Source organism: Vombatus ursinus, unplaced genomic scaffold (assembly GCF_900497805.2).
Source record: "Vombatus ursinus unplaced genomic scaffold, bare-nosed wombat genome assembly UNPS02014798.1, whole genome shotgun sequence".
In the NCBI taxonomy this organism is placed as follows: domain Eukaryota; kingdom Metazoa; phylum Chordata; class Mammalia; order Diprotodontia; family Vombatidae; genus Vombatus; species Vombatus ursinus.
This window is the reverse complement of record NW_020954576.1, coordinates 49863999-49884059: the sequence shown is the minus strand read 5'-3', so window position 1 is coordinate 49884059 and position 20061 is coordinate 49863999. Positions and strand designations below refer to the sequence as shown.

The 20061-nt window shown below is 45.2% G+C and overlaps 1 protein-coding gene across 10 annotated transcripts in view; it reads right to left on the bottom strand.

The window, feature by feature from the left end:
• The window catches only part of PLEKHA6 (pleckstrin homology domain containing A6), a 220694-nt gene that overhangs the window by 59997 nt on the left and 140636 nt on the right, over positions 1-20061 (bottom strand). The window contains exons 1-2 of one of the 10 annotated variants that reach the window (XM_027871064.1): positions 19505-19753; positions 14118-14232 (exon numbers count right to left, since the gene is read on the bottom strand). The exons of 7 other annotated variants lie outside the window; for them this stretch is intronic. The gene's annotated coding sequence lies outside the window, so the exon portion shown is untranslated. Of the gene's footprint in view, positions 1-3476; positions 3490-14117; positions 14233-19504; positions 19754-20061 lie in introns of those variants that run through there. 2 more of the 10 variants (XM_027871063.1, XM_027871067.1) reach the window with 2 other exon arrangements.

The following is a 20061-nucleotide window of genomic DNA, read 5'->3' as shown; positions in this document are numbered from 1 at the left end:
ACACACACACACACACACACACACACACACACACACACACACACACAATCTCTCCTCCATTCTTCCAGAGCCATTCAGGGAAGGGCAATTCTCTTCCTCCCCCTGACTTTCCCACCTACCAACTTTCCCAAGTTACGTCCTCTCCCCTGTCCCAGCTACACTGATTCTAGATGAAGTTTCTCCTTCACAAACACTGCAATGCAGCAACCATTGATCTAACTGCTATTCTCTTTCTCCCTTCAGCCCATACAGGTCCCCCCAACCCCCCTTTCTTAGGACCCAAATGGGCTGGGTTGCCACCTGGGTCAGCCCAGCCCCCCTCAGCTTTCCTCATCTCCGGCCCTCCCTCACGCAAAGTATAGGGAGGGAGATAAGGCAAGCCCTACCTGACTCTTCGATCAGCCCGAAACTTCAACATCTTCCTGGGCAGCTCTGTACCCAAGCCGGCAATCTTAATTTCACTGGCCCCCTGAGCCTAACATCCCTCCGGGAGGTAAGTCCTCAGGCCACACTCCCTGGTCCACGGTCGCATCCCAGGGCCATGGCAGGGCCACATGGATTCTGCTGATCGTACCCCACCTTCCCAGCTCCCACCTCTTGTGGGGGAGCAGGGAGGGGTGCTTTCCCTGGGTGGAGAAAAGGGGTGCCCGAGGGTATTCTATTGGGCCTGATGATTTTTCAGCATTCTGCTTAAATGCCTGAAGGTTAGAGGTATGCAGGAGGCACACCAAGAGAAAAGAGGATATAACCATCCCAGTTCAAGTCCCCAAGGAAAAAAACGCTGAATTAGACATACACACACACACACACACACACACACACACACACACACACAGAGCAGGTGTACAACTTCCAGGCGGCTGGACCTCGATGAGCTAATGACACAGAGACAGGCAGGAGGGTGGTAGGAATAGAAGCTGCATTCCAGTCTGCATGGCAGAAACTCTTGCCAGCTCTTTTAACTGCAAGAAGCAGACGTCCTCTCCACCTCTTCCACCTCGGCCGGCCCGTGGCACTCTGTCAGACAGAAAAAACGCTCCTCCGATGTCTGGGGAGGAGCCTGGAGCTACAGGGGTTAAAGGAACTCTGGGTTCATCTGCCACTGCCGCTTGTTCGCGCTGCACCCGCCCAGAGAGATGGGATTGATTGAATAAGTCTCCCCCCCTCCCCCCTTTAGCCTGCCCAGTTCCTCTATGGCAACAGGGGCTTAATTAATGAAGACGTGGCTGTAATCATCTCCTCGATGACAAGTTCCCTTTGGAAACTACACCAGGTTGCTCTTCCAAGACTTGATGATTATAGAACTAATGACAGGCAATACCACCAGTCTTCCGGTCCAGGACTAGGGATGGTGGAGGTTAGGAGCTGGTGGAGGGGACCCTGGCCGTGGCTTCAGGGAATATGGAAAAGAAGTGTCCTCCGGGAGCTTGCGGGGGAAGAGGGTAGCAAAAGGGAGATGGCCTAGTGTTTATTCCTGAAAATCTTCCCAGATGCAAGACGATAAGTTCCAGCCGGTGACTGAAATCTACATAGAAGCAGGCAAGTTCATCCACAATTCTTTATTCCCCTGAGAATGGTTCAACGTCCACCTCATTTGCTTGGTTTTCCCTAGGTCCTTGGGACAAAAGCCCTTCTAAATCCATCTTGTCCCCCTGCCTCCAGATAGGACTGAGCCCTACCCTACCCTAGTTCCAAATATTTCACTGGTTCTCCATGATCATAGGTGGGGCTCATAATGTCAGTAAGTTCTTGCCAATGCCCAAATTTAAATCCATATTGACTCAATGTCAGCCCATCCAGCTGCTCAGGGCTCATGAACAACAGAAGCTCCTGCTAGCTCTTTTTTTTCCCTCAGCACCAGCATCTATTGACATCACAGGCAGCTGTCAAGGGAAAGTCTGTGATAATATAGCAGACACCAAGGGGGAGTCGCTAATATTATTCTTTAAAGATGGAAGTGGGTTCAGAGAACTTCATAATCGAGGCAGCAAACAGAAGGCAAATGCCTGATTTCTCCCTGACCAGGGTTTGAGGTAGCCGGCTATGATTTCAACTGAACTCAGCCTTCAATAGCATTTAAATAATAGGCGGTTACATAATTCCATCAAGCTTGTCAATTCATTCTGCTGTTGGGAGGCTGGGGCGGAGGGTTTACATTTTAGAACTGGTTTTTAGAAACATTTTATAATGGCTTTATGTCTCATAACTCTCTCATCTTGAGATGAAATAGTATTATATATGGTTTTATGTGAGATGTTGAGCTAAACCTGATTTCTGCCCTACTTTTTCCCAGTCATCCTGGCAGTTTTTATAAAATAGGGAGTCCTTAACCCAGTAATTTCTGGGTTCGGTTTACTGAGCACCATGTTACTATGTTTGATTGTTTCTGTGTAGGGGAATTCATAATTAACAACAGTAATAATAGGTATCATTTACATAGGACCTATCATGTGCCAGGTACTGTGCTAAGTGCTTTCCCAATATCTCATTTGCCCCCCAGCCTCTCTGGCAACAGGGGCTTAATGAAGAAAGAGGTGAACTTTATAACAGCCGTGTGAAGAGACTAGATTTGAACTTAGGTCTTTCTGACTTTAGCCTAACCAGTACACCACTTAGTTTGAAGGAGTACTAGTCTTCTTAAAAAAGAACAAGGAACCAGGCTGGAGCTCAGACAGGAGGAGTGGGTAGGAGAGAGTGACAGTTCCAACCCAGCCTCAGTTTACCATTTTTAAATGGTCATAAACTATCTGTTTACCTGGAGCATCTAGTCACTCAGTAAGGCTCTGCTACACACTATTTGTGTGACATTGGGCAAGTACTTAAATTTCCTGGCCCTCAGTTTCCACATCTGTAAAATGAGGGATTTGAGCTTCTGAGGTCCCTATGTCGACTTTTGATCCAATGACAATCATTTAGTTTTTATTCTGAGGCCATGTGATATTCTTCATTCAGCAAGCACTTGGGGGAGAGAAGGGAAAGAGGAGAGGAAATGCCACTGGCCAGTGTCCCCCTTGAGAGTCCCCCACCTTTCCTTTCCACAAATGCCTTATTATCAATGTGGGGCTGCAGAGGGCCCACTTGAGGCCTGGGTCTCTTAACACAGATTGCTCGCCCCTGCACTCAGAACCGGGCATCATCTACCTGGAGACATGCCTTTTCTTTGCTCTTCTTACTTACTCAAAAATTAATTGCTTCCTCTTTATAAGAGCAACTCTGTTTCTGCCACATCACCCCCACACAAAGCTTCCTTGACTAGTGCCCCCACACACACACACCCTCCCTAGAATATACAGCTTGGCTCTGCTCCATTTTCATTAGGAAGGGAAGAAAATTAAACTCATCTTCATGGAAAGAGCTGGAGCTGAGGGAGGCACACGAGGAAAATTATTTCTCTTCCCCTGGAAGGAGAAAATACCCTCTTTTCAAGGCGAAGAGGCCTCCCACAGTCTTTGGTTAAGGTATAAAACTTAAATTACCTCTCCAATGGCCCAGAACAGGTACAGTGAGGAAAAAGGAAAAGAATCTCAGGGGTCTCCCTTACTAGTTATCTTCTCTCCTTTGGACCTAGGAGCCCCACAATTAAATCATCAGTCATGACGGCTTATCCAGAACCATCTGCAATTTAATTCAACAGATAACCTGTTAAACAATACCCAGCATTTATATACTAGCTGGCATTCATGGTTTGCAATGAATTTTACAATATTACTGCATTTTTATCCTCACAACAACCTTGGGAAGTGGAAGCTATTATTAAACCCATTTTATAGATGAGAAAATTGAGGAAGGCAGAGGTTAATGGACTTGCCTAGGTCTAATGCTTTATCTACTGTGCCACCTAGCTGCCTCTAAATACCTCGTGAGTACCAGGCCCTGTGCTGGGCCTCAAGAGGCAAAGGTAAAAAATGGCAGCCCCTCATGCTCAAAGAACTTAATTAGGGAGATGTATTTCATATACAAATAAGCAAGCTACAAGGTAGAATGTCATGGAGGTAAAGAAATCTAGAAGAAAATTTGATCTAAGAAAAGATTTAAGAAAATTTGAGAAGAAATATCACTTTCAATTGAGTGCCAGCTGCCTGCTGAGCAGGAACCTATTACTATCCCTATAGCCAGCTTTCCAGGCCGTGGGAGGACCATGGATGGGAGTAGGGCACAGGCAGGGGGGTAGAGCGACATAGGTTCTAGTGATGTTTGCACCATTACTCTCAGACAAGGTTCTAGCTTCTTCTCTTTCTATGGCTATTAGGGAAATGGGCAGGGGTTCTTGACTACAGAGGGGAACTATGGGGGTTTAATATATCTTAAGGTGGTTGCATTGTCCTCTCCAAATCTTCCACCTTTCCTAAAGAGGCAGGCGCAACAGATAAGGCGCTGGGCCTAGAGTTAGGAAGACCTGAGTTCAAATACAGCCTCACATACTTAGTAGCTGTGTGACCCTGGGCAAGTCAATTAACCTCTTTTTGCCTTAGCGGAAACTCAACTGTACAATGTGGATACTCATAGCACCTACCTCACAGAACTGTTGTGAGGATCAAATGAAATAATATTTGTAAAGCAAATAGCACAGTGCCTGGCATATAGTAGGTGCTATGTAAATGCTATCTATTATTATTATGGTTATTATTATTTTGAAGAATTCACATACATGGAGACAATCAAACATAGTAGCATCGTGTTCAATAAACCCAACTCGGAAACTATCACGGTAAGGATTCTCTACTATCTGACAAAAACTACTGGGACAACTAGAGAGAAGCCTCAGAAATCAGGTTTAGCTCAGCATCTCACATATAATACATATAAAACAACCAACAAGTATTTATTAAGTAACCACGATATGCTAAGTTAGGTAACCACATTGTGCTAAGCACTGAAGATACAAAGAAAGGCAGAAGACAGTCCCTGCCCTTAAGAAGCTCACATTCTAATGGGGGAGACATTGTACTGAGGGGAGACATTCCCCCACTGAACGGGAGAAACTATGTACAAACAAGGGTGAATTCTGTAAGATACAAAATTGCAGGATTCTGTAAATACAGGGTAAATTTGGGGTAATCTCAGGGTGGGCACCAGCATTTGGAGACACTGCCTTCTTTCAAAAGGCAGAATTTGAGCTGAGCTTTGAAGGAAGTCAGGGTAAGACAGGAGCAGAGATGAGAAGGGAGGACATTTCAAGGGCTAGAGATGATAATAATAGAAGATAAAATGGTCAATTTCTATTACAAGATTGCCTGGGGAAACAGGGAGAATTAGACATCAAGGAAACTGCCCACTGGGGAGATACGTAAACAGGCAAACAAAGATGGAGGTAGGATCAGCTCATATACCTCTTCTCCTTCCACCTCTCCTCTCTACAGGGCTCCAAAGGGTGTTCATGCCATGGCATGCATAAATGCATCCTTTAACACCTAAAGATGGCATAAGGGTAAACTCTAGGTCAAATGGTAAAAATAAGTGGAAATCTCTCTTTGGGACCTCCCACCTGGCCTTCAAGAAGCCTCCCCACCTGTTCTCCTTGCCTTTTACAGCCCAGCCTTCCAACTCTTATGCTGTGTCCTATTCCAAAGAGCCTAGCCACTGACCACTCACTAATCTAAGTAGTAGACATTATCCCACCCAGGGACAGGTGCATTTTCATAGACTCTTTCCTAGCAAGAATGGACAGGAGAGGCCACCTGGCCCAGAAAGTATCTGAATAGGAATCCCCTCTATGATATCCCTAAAAAGCAGTCATCAGTCTCTTATCTGGGGCAGCTAGGTTGCACAGTGGATAGAGTGCTGCGAGTGAACAGTCAGGAAGATATGAATTCAAATCTGGCCTTAGACATTTATTTAGCTATGTAACCCTGGGCACATCTCTGCCTCAGTTTCTCATCTATAAAGTGGGGATGATAATAGCACCTATTTTCCAGGGTCATTGTGAGGATAATAATTGTAAAGCATTTAGCCGGGTTGCCTGGCACATAGTAAATTCTCTCTTTCTTTCTTTGTTTCTTTCTCTCTCTTTCTTTCTCTTTGTATAGATAGATTGAAAGAAGGGGAGAGAGAGAGAGACAGAGACAGACAGAGACAGACAGACAGACAGAGACAGACACAGAGAGACACAGAGATGTTAGCTATTACTACTACTATTACTACCATCAGAGATTTCCAGCACTGAGGAAAACACTCCTTCCCAAGGCAGCCCATCCCACTTTTGAGCGCATCTAATTGTTAGGAAGTTTTTCTTTGCATCAAAACAAAATCTTCCTCCTATCAATATCCACCCATAATCCTTAGTTCTGCCTTCTAGGGTCAAGTAAAACAAACTTAATTCCACTTCTGCCAATACTGAAGATGGTGGTTCTCCTCACATGGCATGGACTCCAATGCTCATTGACCATTTCTGAACAAGATCCAGTTTTTCAATACACTTCTTAAAACATGGCGCTCCACTTATAACAACACAGATGTGGTCAGGCCAAAGTAGAGTAAAGTAGGGTAATTCATTTTTTCTTTGTGGACACAATAATTTTCCTTAATGCTTACATGTTCATATAGGGACTCTTGAAGAAGGAAAAGCCTCCTTTCAGCCCTAAGAAAATAACTCTCTCATTTCAGGAGCCCTGACAAGAAGTGGAGGAGATTTATCTTTCCCTTTAGCCTGTCTTCCAACTTGTGAGGTTGGCTCTAGATGGCAGCCCACTCCACTCATGGATACCTGTCATTCTTAGCAAGTTTTTCCTTACACTAAAACCAACCTCTCTGAAACATCTACCTGGTTCTGCCCTCTTGGGTCAAGCAGAATAAATCTGATCTCTCACAAATAACTGAACACAGCAATCATGTCCTTCTCATTCCCTCCCACTGCTAATTCTTCTCTTCTCCGAGCTAAATATCCTCAGTTTCTTCCACTCATTCTCATATGGCATAATTTCCCTCCCAGTCACCGTCCCTCTGGATGAAATCCAATTTATCAATAATCAGATCGAGCTCATCCTCCACTGTCTGCCAAAGCAATATACCTAAAGCACATGTCTGACTGTATCAACCCAGCTATGACTCCCTATTATCTCCCAGGTCCAATACAAACTTCTCTGGTTGGCATTTAAAGCCCTTCAGGACTTGGCCCTGATCAGCCTTTCCAGAGGTATGATATAATGCTCCCCTTCACATGTTCTGCAGTCCAGCCAAACCAGCCCACTTGCTGTTCCTCACACACAGCTGCATATTCTCTGTCTCCTTGCCTTGACTTTGCACTGGCTAGCTGGGATGCCCAGAATGGGTTCTTGATTCACCTCTGCCTCTTAAAATCACTAGTTTCCTTCAAAGTTCAAAGGCAACACCATCTCCTATGTGAGGCCTTTGCTGATGCCCTTCCCCCCATCTGTTAGTGTAACCAGTGTTTTTGTATATTTTGTATAAACAGGCAGCTAGAAGCGTGCAGTGGGGAAAGGAGGGGGTTGAAGTTAGGAAGACCTCAGTTCAAATCCAACCTCAGACCCTTATTAGCTATGTAGTCACTAAACCTCTGCCTGCCTCAGTTTCCTTAACTGTAAAACAGTACCTACCACCTAGGGTTGTTGTGAGAATGAAATGAGGTAATTTTTGTAAAGCACTTAACACTATGCCTGGAACAGAGCAGGCACTAAATAAATGTTTCCTTCTTTTCTCCCTTCCTCCCTTCCTTCCCTTCCTCCATTCCTTCCTCCCTTCCTTCTTCCCTCCTTCCTTCCTTTCCTTCTTTCCTTTATTTCCTTCCTTTCTCCTTCTACTCCTTTTTTCCTTCTTCCCTCCTTTCCTCTCTTCTTTACTCCCTACCTTCCTCCTTTCCTTCCTTCCTCCCTCCTTTCCTTCCTTCCTCCCTTCCTCTTTTCCTTCCTTTCTCCCTCCTTTCCTTCTTTCCTTCCTTCCTCCTTTCTTTCCTTCTTTTTCTCCCTCGCTTCTTCCATCCTTTCCTCCCTTCCTCTATGTCTTCCTCCTTTTCTTCGTTTCTCCTTCCCTCCCTGCCTATATTTCTCCATGTGCACATCTTATTTCTCCTGATAGAATGGGCAGATCCTGTTGTATTTTGATTTTGGGAAACCAGTCCTTAGCACAATACCTGCCACATAAAGCCTGTTCATTGACTGACAGCAGCTCGGGGAGGAGAGAATTTGGACAAGAGCAATCTCCCGAGTCCTTAAAATAGCTAACTCACAACAGGTCTCTCCCTTTTCTGAACTTCCCAAGTTCAGACAAATGTCTCCTTCTCTGGTTTCAGCCTCTACAGTTTAAGGTCACAGATACTGGAAGCCCCTAAGTCAGTGACAGTCCTCATTACTGAAATAATAACTATTGAGATAAGAAATGTATATCTATGAAGGAACTTGTCGCTACCTAGGATTTCTGGTACCAGACACAAGGTCAAAAGTGTCACAGAATGACAGAATTGCAGAGAAAAAGGACCTCAGTGGTCATCTTAGTTTAATTGATACTTGGAAAAGAATCCTCTGTCCATATGCCCAACAGTTGGTCACGTAGCCTTTGCTGGAAAACTTCAAGTGGTGAAGAGCTCACTCTCTACCACCTGAGGCCATTCTGGTATGGCTCCAATTGTTGGTTATTTTTTACCTTCAAATAAAGCCTCAATTTGTATCTTTGTAAGTGCTTCCAATAGCTCATAGTTGTGCCCTCTGGAGCCAAGCAGAGCAGTTAACCTCTCTTCCACAGGAGAGCCCTTTCAATACTTACAGACAGCTAATACTCCCTATCTCCAACTTCTCTGCAAGTCTTCTATTCGAATATCCGAGTTAAATAGCCCCAATTCCTTCAACTAATCTTCATATGACAAGAATAAGAAGCTATTAACTATCCTGGCTGCTCTCCTGGAAAGGCTCTCCAACTTAACTATGACATTCCCAAAATGTGATGCCCATAACTGAACACAATTTTCCAATGAAGTCTGACCAAGACAGAAAGCAATGGGATTATCACTCCTTTTTTCTTGGGAACTCCTCTGAGAGGTAGGATGGTATGGTGGCATACTAGGAAACAGCTAGATGGTATAGTGGATAGAGCACTGGGCTTGGACTCAGGAAGACTCAACTTCCTGAGTTCAAATCCAGCCTCAGACACTTACTAGATGTGTGACCCTAGACAAGGCACTTAACCCTGTTTGCCTCAGTTCCTCATCTGTAAAATGAGCTAGAGAAGGAAATGGCAAACCACTCCAGTGTTTCTGCCAAGAAAAACCCACATGGGGTCACAAAGAGTCAGATATGACTGAAGCAACCTAACAATAACAAATGGTATGGTGGAGAAAGAACTAGTCTAAAAATCAGGAAGACCCACATTCAAGTCCCATCTCTGACCCAATGGCTACATAACCCTGGGCAAATCACAACTCTGATTGTTCCCATACAATTCTCAAGCCTATGAATTGAAACTACTTGAAAATCTACGTTGGTAGAGGGAGAAGAAGGAAAATGGGAAGGGGAAGGAAAAGGAGGAGAAGGAAAAGCAGAAGGAGGGGAAGGGGAGGGAGGAGGAGGAGAAGAAGAAGGCTTCTCTTCTGTGGCCAAAGACCCCATTTGCTTTCTTGGCTACTCTAACACATTGTTGGTTTACATTAAGATTTCAGTCTACTAAAACCCCTAAATCTTCTTCAAACTGCTATTTAGCCATGCTTCTACCATCTCATACTTGTGAAGTTAAGTTTTGGTTTTGTTTGTTTGTTTTTTTTTTAAACTTAAGTGCAAGCCTTTACATCTTGGGTCCATAGCTGTGATTTCATGGTTATGGTATACTCCCAGTAGGGGACCCCCCTTCCAATAATACGGCTGCAATATACCGTCCCTTTAAGGTTTGTTGCTTAATTAAGTCTGCTCAGAGTTCTAAGTTATAGTTACTCTGAAATATAGTTACTTTCTGACTAAGTTCTGAGACAGTTGTTAGGGATTTCAACTTTTGATTTCAACAAGCACAATGCTAGAGAGATAGACACCAGAACTATTGTATGATTATGGAACAAATATAATTTATCTGATTATAAACAAAATATGAGGATATGATTACTAATCATAAACTAAAGTGGGGTTGTTTACAGAGAGAAGCTAGAATCTAAACCAAGGGTGGGGAACCTGCGTCCTTGAGGCCTCAAAGCCCCAGATTCCCCACCTCAATCTAAACCCAGGGAGATAAGAGAATAGAGGTGAAAGGGTAGATTTCAGAACTGCATCATCTAAGTTTGAAACTAAAAGTGATAGACAGAACCAGTTAATACTGCTAAGTCTCACTGAATGGAGGAAAAGCTTGGAAGTAGAAAACCATAGAAGCCACTCACTTCTAATTAATTTGCCTGAGACTTTATTCCCAGTGACATGTTGAGCAACTACAGTGTGGATCAACTTATCTTAGCAGCAGAAGTATCTATTCAACACAGATATCTACTTTACTAAGGTAATTTTATGGTCTTGAAAGTAGACAACAAAGATCATCGTTTCAGAGTCATGAGTTACTCTGAGCACATAGGTTTTTGTCACTCATGTTTCCTTGGAAAGTTTCCGTAGGGGTGTGCCCACTTCCACTCTTGACCTTCACCCTGGCCCAATGGAAACACCTTAACACAGATGTCTAGTACATTGGTAGAAGAGTATGACCCAGAGTTACACATAGATTGTGTTATATTTTATTATTCATATATTTGCTGTAATGTATGTGGACCTGTGATAGTCTCACACATTATTGCTCTTGTCTTGTCATTAAATAGTTATATTTAAGATCTAAAACATTATTATTTCATTGTTTGGTCATCAATGGGTGCTCAAAAACTAGAGTAAGTAGAAGCATATTTCCTCATAACAGGGTTATCCCTAGGATTCTGGGAGAATTTAAGTATAACTACATAGTTATACATACATAGTGATGATCCTTTTGCAGGAACCCAGGCTTACCAGTGTGAAAGCAGTTTGGAATGATTAAGCCATTTTGGTAGAGAGTTAGAAGGTATCCAAATCCCCTGTGAGAGATGTGAAGGTAAAGGCACACTTTTCTTCATGCACCCATTACACAGGCCCAGAAACTTATCTGTAACTTAGAGTCAGAGAGCTGCCTAGAGGCACCAAGAAGTTAAGTGATCAGGGTCACAAAGCCAGTATGACTCATAGACAAGTCAGGAGGCCAAATCTTCTGGACTCCAAGGCTGGATCTCTATCCCCTATGCCATGCTATCTCTCACTTTGCATTGATGCATTTTATATCTCACATTGTTTCATCTTAGGTCCAATGTTCTAACTAATCAAGATCTTTTTGAAGTCTAATTTTGTCATTGAGGATGTTAAATATCTCTGCCTTCTTTATGTCATCCATTAATTTAATAAGTATAACACCTCTACTTTTATCCAAGTCATTGATGAAACTGTTAGCAAAGCACCAAACAGAGCTTCCTAAGGCACTCTAGTAGAGACCTCCAAACTGGCATTGAACCATTTGGATCCAGACATTCAACTCATTTAACTGAACTATTATCAATGGACTTGATCTCCAAGGTTCCTTTCAGATCAAATTCTACGATCCTATGATCATCTATTTTAACCCTGTATACACGTAACCATATATATATATATACACACACACATACACACACACACCTAGAATCTCTGGCCCAAACATCTACCAACAATTAGTTTTGTGCTTTGCTTGGTCTAGATCCCATGAATAGATGGTGAATGATCCCAAGGGATAGGTACAAAAAATTCTTAACTGAGTTGGGGAAGAAAAACTTTCCTTCCCCTCCCCTTCCCTCTATCCCCTTTCCCAACTTTGGGGGCCTGATTTATCCCCAGCTGTTTCCTCCCTATAGTTACTGAGAAATTTGCTGATGAAGAATTAACTCTCTTCTGGCTCCTTGGATCTAAGGATAGCTTTGGCTGCTGAGGTCACAGTTCATTATATCTGAACAGGAGTCAGAAGTGGGTGGGGACAAGGGCTATATGTCTTATCCCCACTTCCTCTTATTTCTGTCTCTGAACAAATTCCAACCATGGACCCTATCCATTCCCCAAAAAAGGATTTCTGTTGGTGAGGGAGTAGAGTTGTTAAGGGGAGAAGGGGGAGATACATATCCCTGCTCCTCTCCTCCTGTTTGCTCACATCATTATGTTCCATGTTTCAGCAGTCTTATCTGCCCCTACATTCTCTTCCAATTAAAAACCAATTCCGTTTACATTTCTCCATCCAACATCCTGAGCAGACTGACTCCTGAAGCTCCTCCGGTCACTCCAAGCAGAAAACCCACTTCCCTAGCCAACCTCCCACTCTTCAAAAGTCCTTCTGTTCTTCCAGCTGCTATTGCCACACCCCAGAAGTTGTTATGGGGGCAATCATTGCATGTGTTGTCCCAGACACTCTGAGAGAGGGAGCAGGAAAGAGTGCCCTTGGGATAGGATGGTCTTCTCTTCCCTATGTGTTACCTAAAAGTCAAAACTAAGGGGGCTCCAAGAAGAGGCCCCAGCCCACATCCTGCCCAAGGCCATTTGTGTGGCTTCCACCCAGTCTTGTTCTTGGCTCCGTCCTCTCCTCTCTGCTTCCTTTCTTTTCCTCCCTCACTGCAGCCCGCTCTATCTCCACCTCCTAAGCCAAGAGTTATTTCTAGCACAGTTAGGGTGGGACAGCTTCTACTAAGGAGGCTGGACATACATCCCCAAGACCAATTCATATGGCTCAATTTCCAAAGGTGTCAGGCCACTGCTTTCCCCTTACCATTCCTCAATGGTGGAGAGGGGCAGAGAATAAAAGTATGGCTTTCCCCACTGACTCCTAGCCCTGTGTCTTAAGGGACAGTCCCACCCTGAGCTCATTCACTTCCTTTTTTTTTGTTTTTGCTTTTTTTTTACAGTAGAAAAAGCCCTTGCTGACCATGAAATGGCTCGAGACAAAGAGAGGCAAGATTCAAATGATTTGCTGTATTATCTGCTCAGCTACCTCTGTCTTCTATTCCCTAAAGTTCACAGACAAGGAACAGGGCTGATGTTTCGGAGGGCAAAGTGGAGAAAGTCACTGTCCAGAGGGCTCCAAGGAGAGCAGAGGCCTGGATTCACCATGCTTTCTCAACATCATCTAACTTTCCTCCCCATTTATCTCTGCATCTTCTTAGTCCTTGAAATGTAACTCACATCTGCTTGGTTCCCCATGATCTAAGGTCCCCAGGAATAGAACTTGGAGGCCATCCTTATAAGGCCCTGTCTCGCTCAAAATCTATGAATCTGTAATCATGGGGAACCAAGAAGATCTGGGAGAGGCCTCTCTCCACATCAAGAGTTGACTCATCTTGATCCCCTTGATCCCCTTGAAGGGAGATAATTAAATTTCACCTGCCTCAAGTCAGGGGCCTGGACCACATACATGCTCTCTTAAGGTCCCTTGCAGCTCAGCTCCAGGTTTCTATGACCTTAGAGAAAGCCCCAGTACAGGCAGAGTTAACATTCTTGACCTTCACCCTGGCCATTGGAAACACCTCAGCCAGCTCCTTTACACTTAACTTCTCTTAACTCTGTTCCTCCAGGCTTAGAGTGAATATAAATAGTAACTGTTTCTCTTTTATCCAGCGACCCTGAGGGTCTCCCCTTCTCAGTTTGATTTTTTTTTTTTTTTATTAAAAAGGCCATTCCTTGACTCACTTCTTAAAGAGGCTTATTCACTGAATGGGCATTGCCTCACTCAAAGTGAGAAATCGAAAAGACCTTAGCTTATAAAGGCCAAGGTCTCCCACTGCATCCTGGACCATCTCCAGTCATCCTGATCTATATCTGGCCACTGGACACAGATGGCTCTGGAGGAGAAAGTGAGGCTGGTGACTTTGCACAGCCCTCTCTCACTCAAATCCAATTCACTTGCAAGTTATGTCATCATCTCCCTGATGTCACAATAGTCTTCGAGAACAAAAGACAAACTACAAGTTCCTTACTATGGGGACACGTGAGAAAACAGTCTCAGCCTCTGGCTTTAGCTTTGCTGACATCTTCCTGAGCCATCTCCTGCTAGAGAATTAGTCCCAGCTTCTTGTCATCCTCTATCACCTCAGTTTTTCTCTCCTGTTGGTCATAGACGTGGACAGGGTCCCTCAACTAGAAAGAGGCAATGGCAGCATCACCCACCTTGAGTATCCAATTCTGATTTGGAGCCCAAATCCTTGCTCTCCAGAGAATGAGGCATCCTAGTCGTCAACTTCCAGGCTTTGTCAAAAGTCATTCAGACAAACTCTTTCCACTCCTGTAGGCAATAGATTTGATCCTTGTATCCTAGAGACAGAAGCAACCCCACCCTAGCCAGGGAAAAGGAATTCTGCAGAGTGAGTGTTTGGAACATAACAAAAGCCGGAGTTGGCAGACCTTCCTTCCATCTCTACTCCAAGAAACTAGCAAAACTCCTGGTTCCCAATCCTTCTCATCATCAGATACAGGCTGTTCTCTACTTCAATTTCCCCATGGGAATAGATTTCAAATAACATTTTCTTTTGCAACTCTTCACTGTGACACAATGAATGAGTATAAGATCTGTGTTGGGGTCTTAACCTCACACTATACTAGAATCTACTTGAGCCAAGGACTATGTCTTAGCTAAACTCTGTATCTCACCCAGAACCTAGGATAGTACTCTTTACAGAGAAGGCACTGATACATTTTTGATGCTTCACACATGAGTAACGGAACCAACAATACCCATTATGGTACCAATGTTACATTGTTACAATGTTGCTAAATAAATGGCACCTTGCCCAAGCAGAGGACAGAATGCCCTTACCCATCTGTTCAAGCAGCCACGAGGAGAAGGGAGAGAGTATATTCTCAAGAAGCCTAGAGCAAAGGGGAGAAAGTGGGGAGATGGGGAAGTAACATGATAGAGACACACAGTCCTAGTATAGGGGAAAGAATGCTACATTTGAAATGAGCACCTGGGTTCAAATCCTGTTTCTGCCATTTACCACCTATGCGACCTTGTACAAGGCATCTTTGGGACTCAGTTTCCCCAACTATAAAATGAGAGGGCTGGACTAAGATTACTTGTTAGGTCCCTTCCCATTCTAAATCTGTGAGCCTATGATTTTGAGCCCCTGTTCTAGAAGAAAAGGCAAGCAACGCCTATTTCACAGATGGGGAAGCTGAGGTCCTAAAACACAAGGATCAGAAACAGTCAGTCGGTCAACAAGAATTTATCTGGTAGACCAGGGAATCAGTACTGAGTCCAAGCTCTCTCTATTTCCTTCAGAACCCTGATGTTTGTCTAACGTGAATTCCCTAACCCCTTGAAGGAAAAGAGTTAATGATTCAGGATCTTTTAAGTCCCTCTCCAGATAGAACATCTAGAAAAACTAATGAAAGCTGCCAACCCCCTCCTGCAGAAATATCTGGAGTCCCAGAATGTTTCCAGTGATCCCATGTCTTTATTGTGAGGATAATCCCAGGGTAGTGTGATGGGACAAAGTGTATTTGAGTCCCCACTGTGTGCGCTGGCTATGTGTCTGCTGTGTGGGAGAGGACATGAATGTGTCATCTGGATAGCAACTCGGTGTTATAACATTCATAGCCCACAACCTAGAAGCTTTTCCTTGGTAGATGCTTAATACATATTTGCGGATTGATGGCTTGTTATAGATAGAAGAGGTGGAGAGGTTCTTGCCATATATGGTGCATGTGCATGTGTGCGAGGGAGGGCTGGGAGCTCTCTTGGCTTCCCAGGCATCTCACTGAGAGATTGGACAGACAGTTTCCATGGCCTCTGAGTCCCTCCTCTCTTGCTCCCCCGCCCAGTCAGGCAGCCACGACCCTGATAAGACACTACAAAGGGGAGGCTTTGTCTGGGGAAGAGGAGGCCTCGGTTCTCCGAGCAGCCCGGCAGGGGGGCTTGGGGGAGGGGGAAAGTAAGGTATCAGACAAAGCTTTCATTCTAGAGATCTCACCCTCACAGGCTTCTGCAAAAGGTCTGAGGGAAGGGAGAAACAGACCGGGAACCCTGGATAACTGTGGCCACCCCCATTTCTATCCCAGGACAAAAATGTTTACTTTCACCTACTGCCAGTATGACCTTGGGCAAGTCATTTGGCTTATCTCTGGGTCTCAGTTTCCTCTTCTGTTAAATGAGGGGTTTGGACTAGCTGACCTCTGTTTCCTTCCAGCTGTATATCTGTGATGCTGTGGTATTTTCCCTATCCCACCTGGAAAAGGGATCTGCTTGGGCCTGCTTTATGGGCTGGGAACAGGGGGGACACGTTGGTCACAAATGGCACAGGGGGAAATTTTAAATCTCTCCTGACAAGAGAGAGGTTGCTGGAGCTTCCCATGGAGGCAAGGGGAACTTGCCTGCCGAAGGCTTAGAATGGCAGGAAGCTCCTCAGTTTACTGAGTAGGAGGCCCCTTTGGGGACAGAGCAAGGATGGGGCCAGAAACAACCAGCCTGTAGGTGGGATACAGGCTGAAGAGCTCCAATTTGCCTTGGGACTCTGGGCCTTAGCTCTTGATTCTTCCATCTGTAACATGGGAACACATTCCTTCTGGTGCCACTTAAGCCGCTATGGATAGAAAATCTAAGAGATCCAAGAAGAAAAGGGAGATTTTGGAAATGGAGCTATGGTAGGATTACCAACAATTACCTAAATATGCCCTTCTAGGCTAGCTTCCTTGTCAGCTGCAACTGATCAGGGATGATGGAATTTAGAGCCAGGAGGGCCCTGGGAGAGCTGGTCCAAACCCCTCATTTTGCATAAGAGGAAATAGGTCCAAAGAAAGAAAGGTGACTTCGCTAGGATCACCCACATAGTGAATGACAGAGGAAGGATTCTAATCCAGTCTTTGATCACAAAACCAGGGCTTCTTTCCTCCTCACCATCCTGGACTTCAGCCTGCTTTTTATCATCAGCCCAATAAAAAACAAAGGAAGAAGGGAAATCTTTAGCCTCGAAGGCCTAATTGAAATTATTTTTGCATAATCCACAGTCTAAGACTTATCTTTACTATCACTTGTTCCACTATCAGGTTGTCAGTATCAATTACCCCAAAGAAAGCAGGTCCAGGGCAGGCCTGGAGAAAGGTAACAGAAAAGTAAATTAAATGGAAACTCAGGATGCTCCATAGAAGAGGCAAAGAAGTGAGTGGAAGCAGTTCAGAGACACAGGAGACAGGTTCTTCCCTCATCTCCTCATCCGGTTACTATTGAATTCCAGGTCAATTTGGGGGGCAGTTAGGTGGCTCAGTGGATAAGAGTGCCAGGCTGGGAGTCAGGAAGACTCATTGTCCTGAGTTCAAATCCAGCCTCAGACATTAGCTGTGTGACCCTGGGCAAGTCACTTAAACTTGTATGCCTCAGTTTCCTCATCTGTAAAACGAGCTGGAAAAGGAAATGGAAAACCACTCCAGTATCTTTGCCAAGAAAACCCCATAGACAGTACTGGTGTGATATGGTCCAAGGGGTCACAAAGAGTCAGACACAACTGAACAACAACATAGACAAGGCAGCTGTTGGGTGCTAGGGCTACCAACACCAAAATGACCAGGAGTCCCTCCTCTCCAGGAGCCTGCCTTCCACTGGCACATACTGCATGTGCATAGAAAACACAAGACCATTTGAAGAGGAAGGAGCACCAATAGGAGGGGGATCAGTGAAGGCTTCTGGCAGTTGTCACGGTGGATATAGCCTTGGAGTCAGGAAGACCAGAGTTCAAATCCAGCTGCAGATACTTACTAGCTGCATGACTCTGGACAATTCACTTAACCTCTATTTGCCTCAGTTTCCTCTACTGTAAAATGGGGATAATAACAGCACCTACCTCCTAGGGTTGTTTTGAGGATCAAAGGAGATAATCATTGTAAAGTGCTTAGTACAGTGCCTGGCACATGGTAAGTGCCACATAAATGTTAGTTGTTGTTGTTATTATTATTATTGTTATTGTTATGCATCTGAACTGAGCCTTGGAGGATTTTAAGTGAAGTTGGGTAGAGTATGCATTCCAGGCTGGGGGATTGTCAGTGAAGACAGTTCAAGATGTATCAATGCTGCCCCCAGGAGCAATGACAGGGGTCATTGCTCCCTTCTTCACCAGCCCCTCCTCCCCTGTGTTGATCACGAGAAAACAGCCTGTCCCTAAACAAACAGCATGTGACCCAAGAGGGCACTAGGCTGCCCAGAATGCCCATGGGTGATTCTGGCCAATGAGAAGAAAAAAAGAAGAAGGAAGAAAAAGAGGAAAACAAATCTCCCAAGTCAGAGCTTAGGCAGGAAGACGATGCTTGTGGAACAAAAGCAATATATCCCCAGGCACTCAGGACAGAAAGACCACAGTCGCAGTCAGATCGACCCTGCCCCAGCCCTGAGAAACCTACAAGGAGCAAGGGGGGTGTGGCGCTTCCAGTGTGGCTGGCCAAGGGGTGGGGGTGGGGGCCTGTTCCTACAGATCCCACTAGGCAGTGTCCAGGGGTGAACATATATGCCCTGACCAGCGATAGCCTAGCTGACAGGTGAGCAGCTTCCCACTGCTGCAGAGGAAGGGGAGAGAAGAGTGCTTAGGCAAGGAGACAGGACAATCAGTAAGGAGATAGGATGGGTGATAGCAATGGATCCCTCCCTCCCCCAAAGTTCAGAGAAAGGCTCATCTCTTCCCATTATCCCTTCATTCGTCTTACTTCCTTCCCAAAGGAGGGGCAGAGGGGCAAACAGGATTCAAGCCAAGAGAGAATTAAGCCAACCGCTCTGCTTTCCACACTGCTCAATATTGTGTCATGCACACGACTTTCTGCTGAGTGAACCAGCTCATAGAACAACCAACAAAGAAGAATAAAGCAGCCCCCACCCTCCCTGGGGCAACTCAGGCCAATACAGATGTCCTAGTAGAAGGATCTTGGAGCCAGGAAGGCACGTGTGCTGGGGCATAGTACCTCTCGCTCTCTTCCCAGATTCGGGTGGGTCTCTCCATGGTAAGTGACCACGCTCCTTCTGCTTGCTGGGCCAACCCTACTAATTCCTACCTGTCCACAAAGAGAAAGGGTAGCAAGAGGAGACAGTGGCTTTTCTAACTTCCCTTATATTACCCCCCCACCCAAAACCTTACCCCATCTCAGAGGCTTAATGCCTGCTAAGCTCCTCACATCTTGGGGGGAAATGCCCTTGTCACCCAGCAAGGTGCCCCTCTAACTACCCCTGCCCCAAGCCTACCTCTCCTTCTCTGCAGACAATGGCTGAGAACAGGGTAAGGAAGGCAGCTCCAGTTTTGTATGCAGCATAGCCAATCAGACCATTGTCTCTGTTTCAGGACAGAAGTCTGGGGCTTCATCTACCCCTCACATCCACCCCTCTGCCTAAAATACATGTGGGCAGTGATATCTCCTAACTTTATGTCAAAAAATTTTTTTAAAAGCTGAGGATTCACATCCTGTTACAATAAAAGAAAAAGCTAGTCAAACATATTACCATCGTCACATCCCCGCATCCCCTCTCTGTGCTCCTGAACAGCACACACAGGCGAACAACAGTAGACAGAGAGACACTCACTCACCGGCTCTCAGGAGTCCCCTCTCTGCATCCTCTAGCCCTGACTTCTTCCACTCCAGGAATAGAGAAAAGGCTTTCCTTTTAATACTCGCCAGGTCCCTGGTGGGTAGCAATCATTAACAGCCACACACGCTGGCTGACGGGCCTTAATTCTTTAACCCCTTCAATGCGGCTGGGGTGGCTTGGTTTCTGTCACTGGGCAGCCCTTTGCTCTCAGGACCTCCAGAGATAGGTAGCTTCTACCTTGATGCCATCTACCTGAGTAATTCTGCTACCTCCCACGTCCCACCCAGGTCTCCCCACAGGATTGGAGAAGAGATGCAACCTGAGGCAGCCGGCCTTGGCGCTATGCCCAATTGGGTGAGCCCACATTATGAAATATTTGCCCAGAGGGCCAATGAAAGAGGAGATCTGGGGAGGGGATATTTTATTTGTGGAAGGGGGAGGCAGATGTGGTCATGGCATCACTGAGTCTGGTTGGATCAGGGAGCAGAGGGGAAGTGTCCCCACGTCGATGACCACTTACCTTCTTTTTCATCTCAACCTTTACCTTTTTCCCTA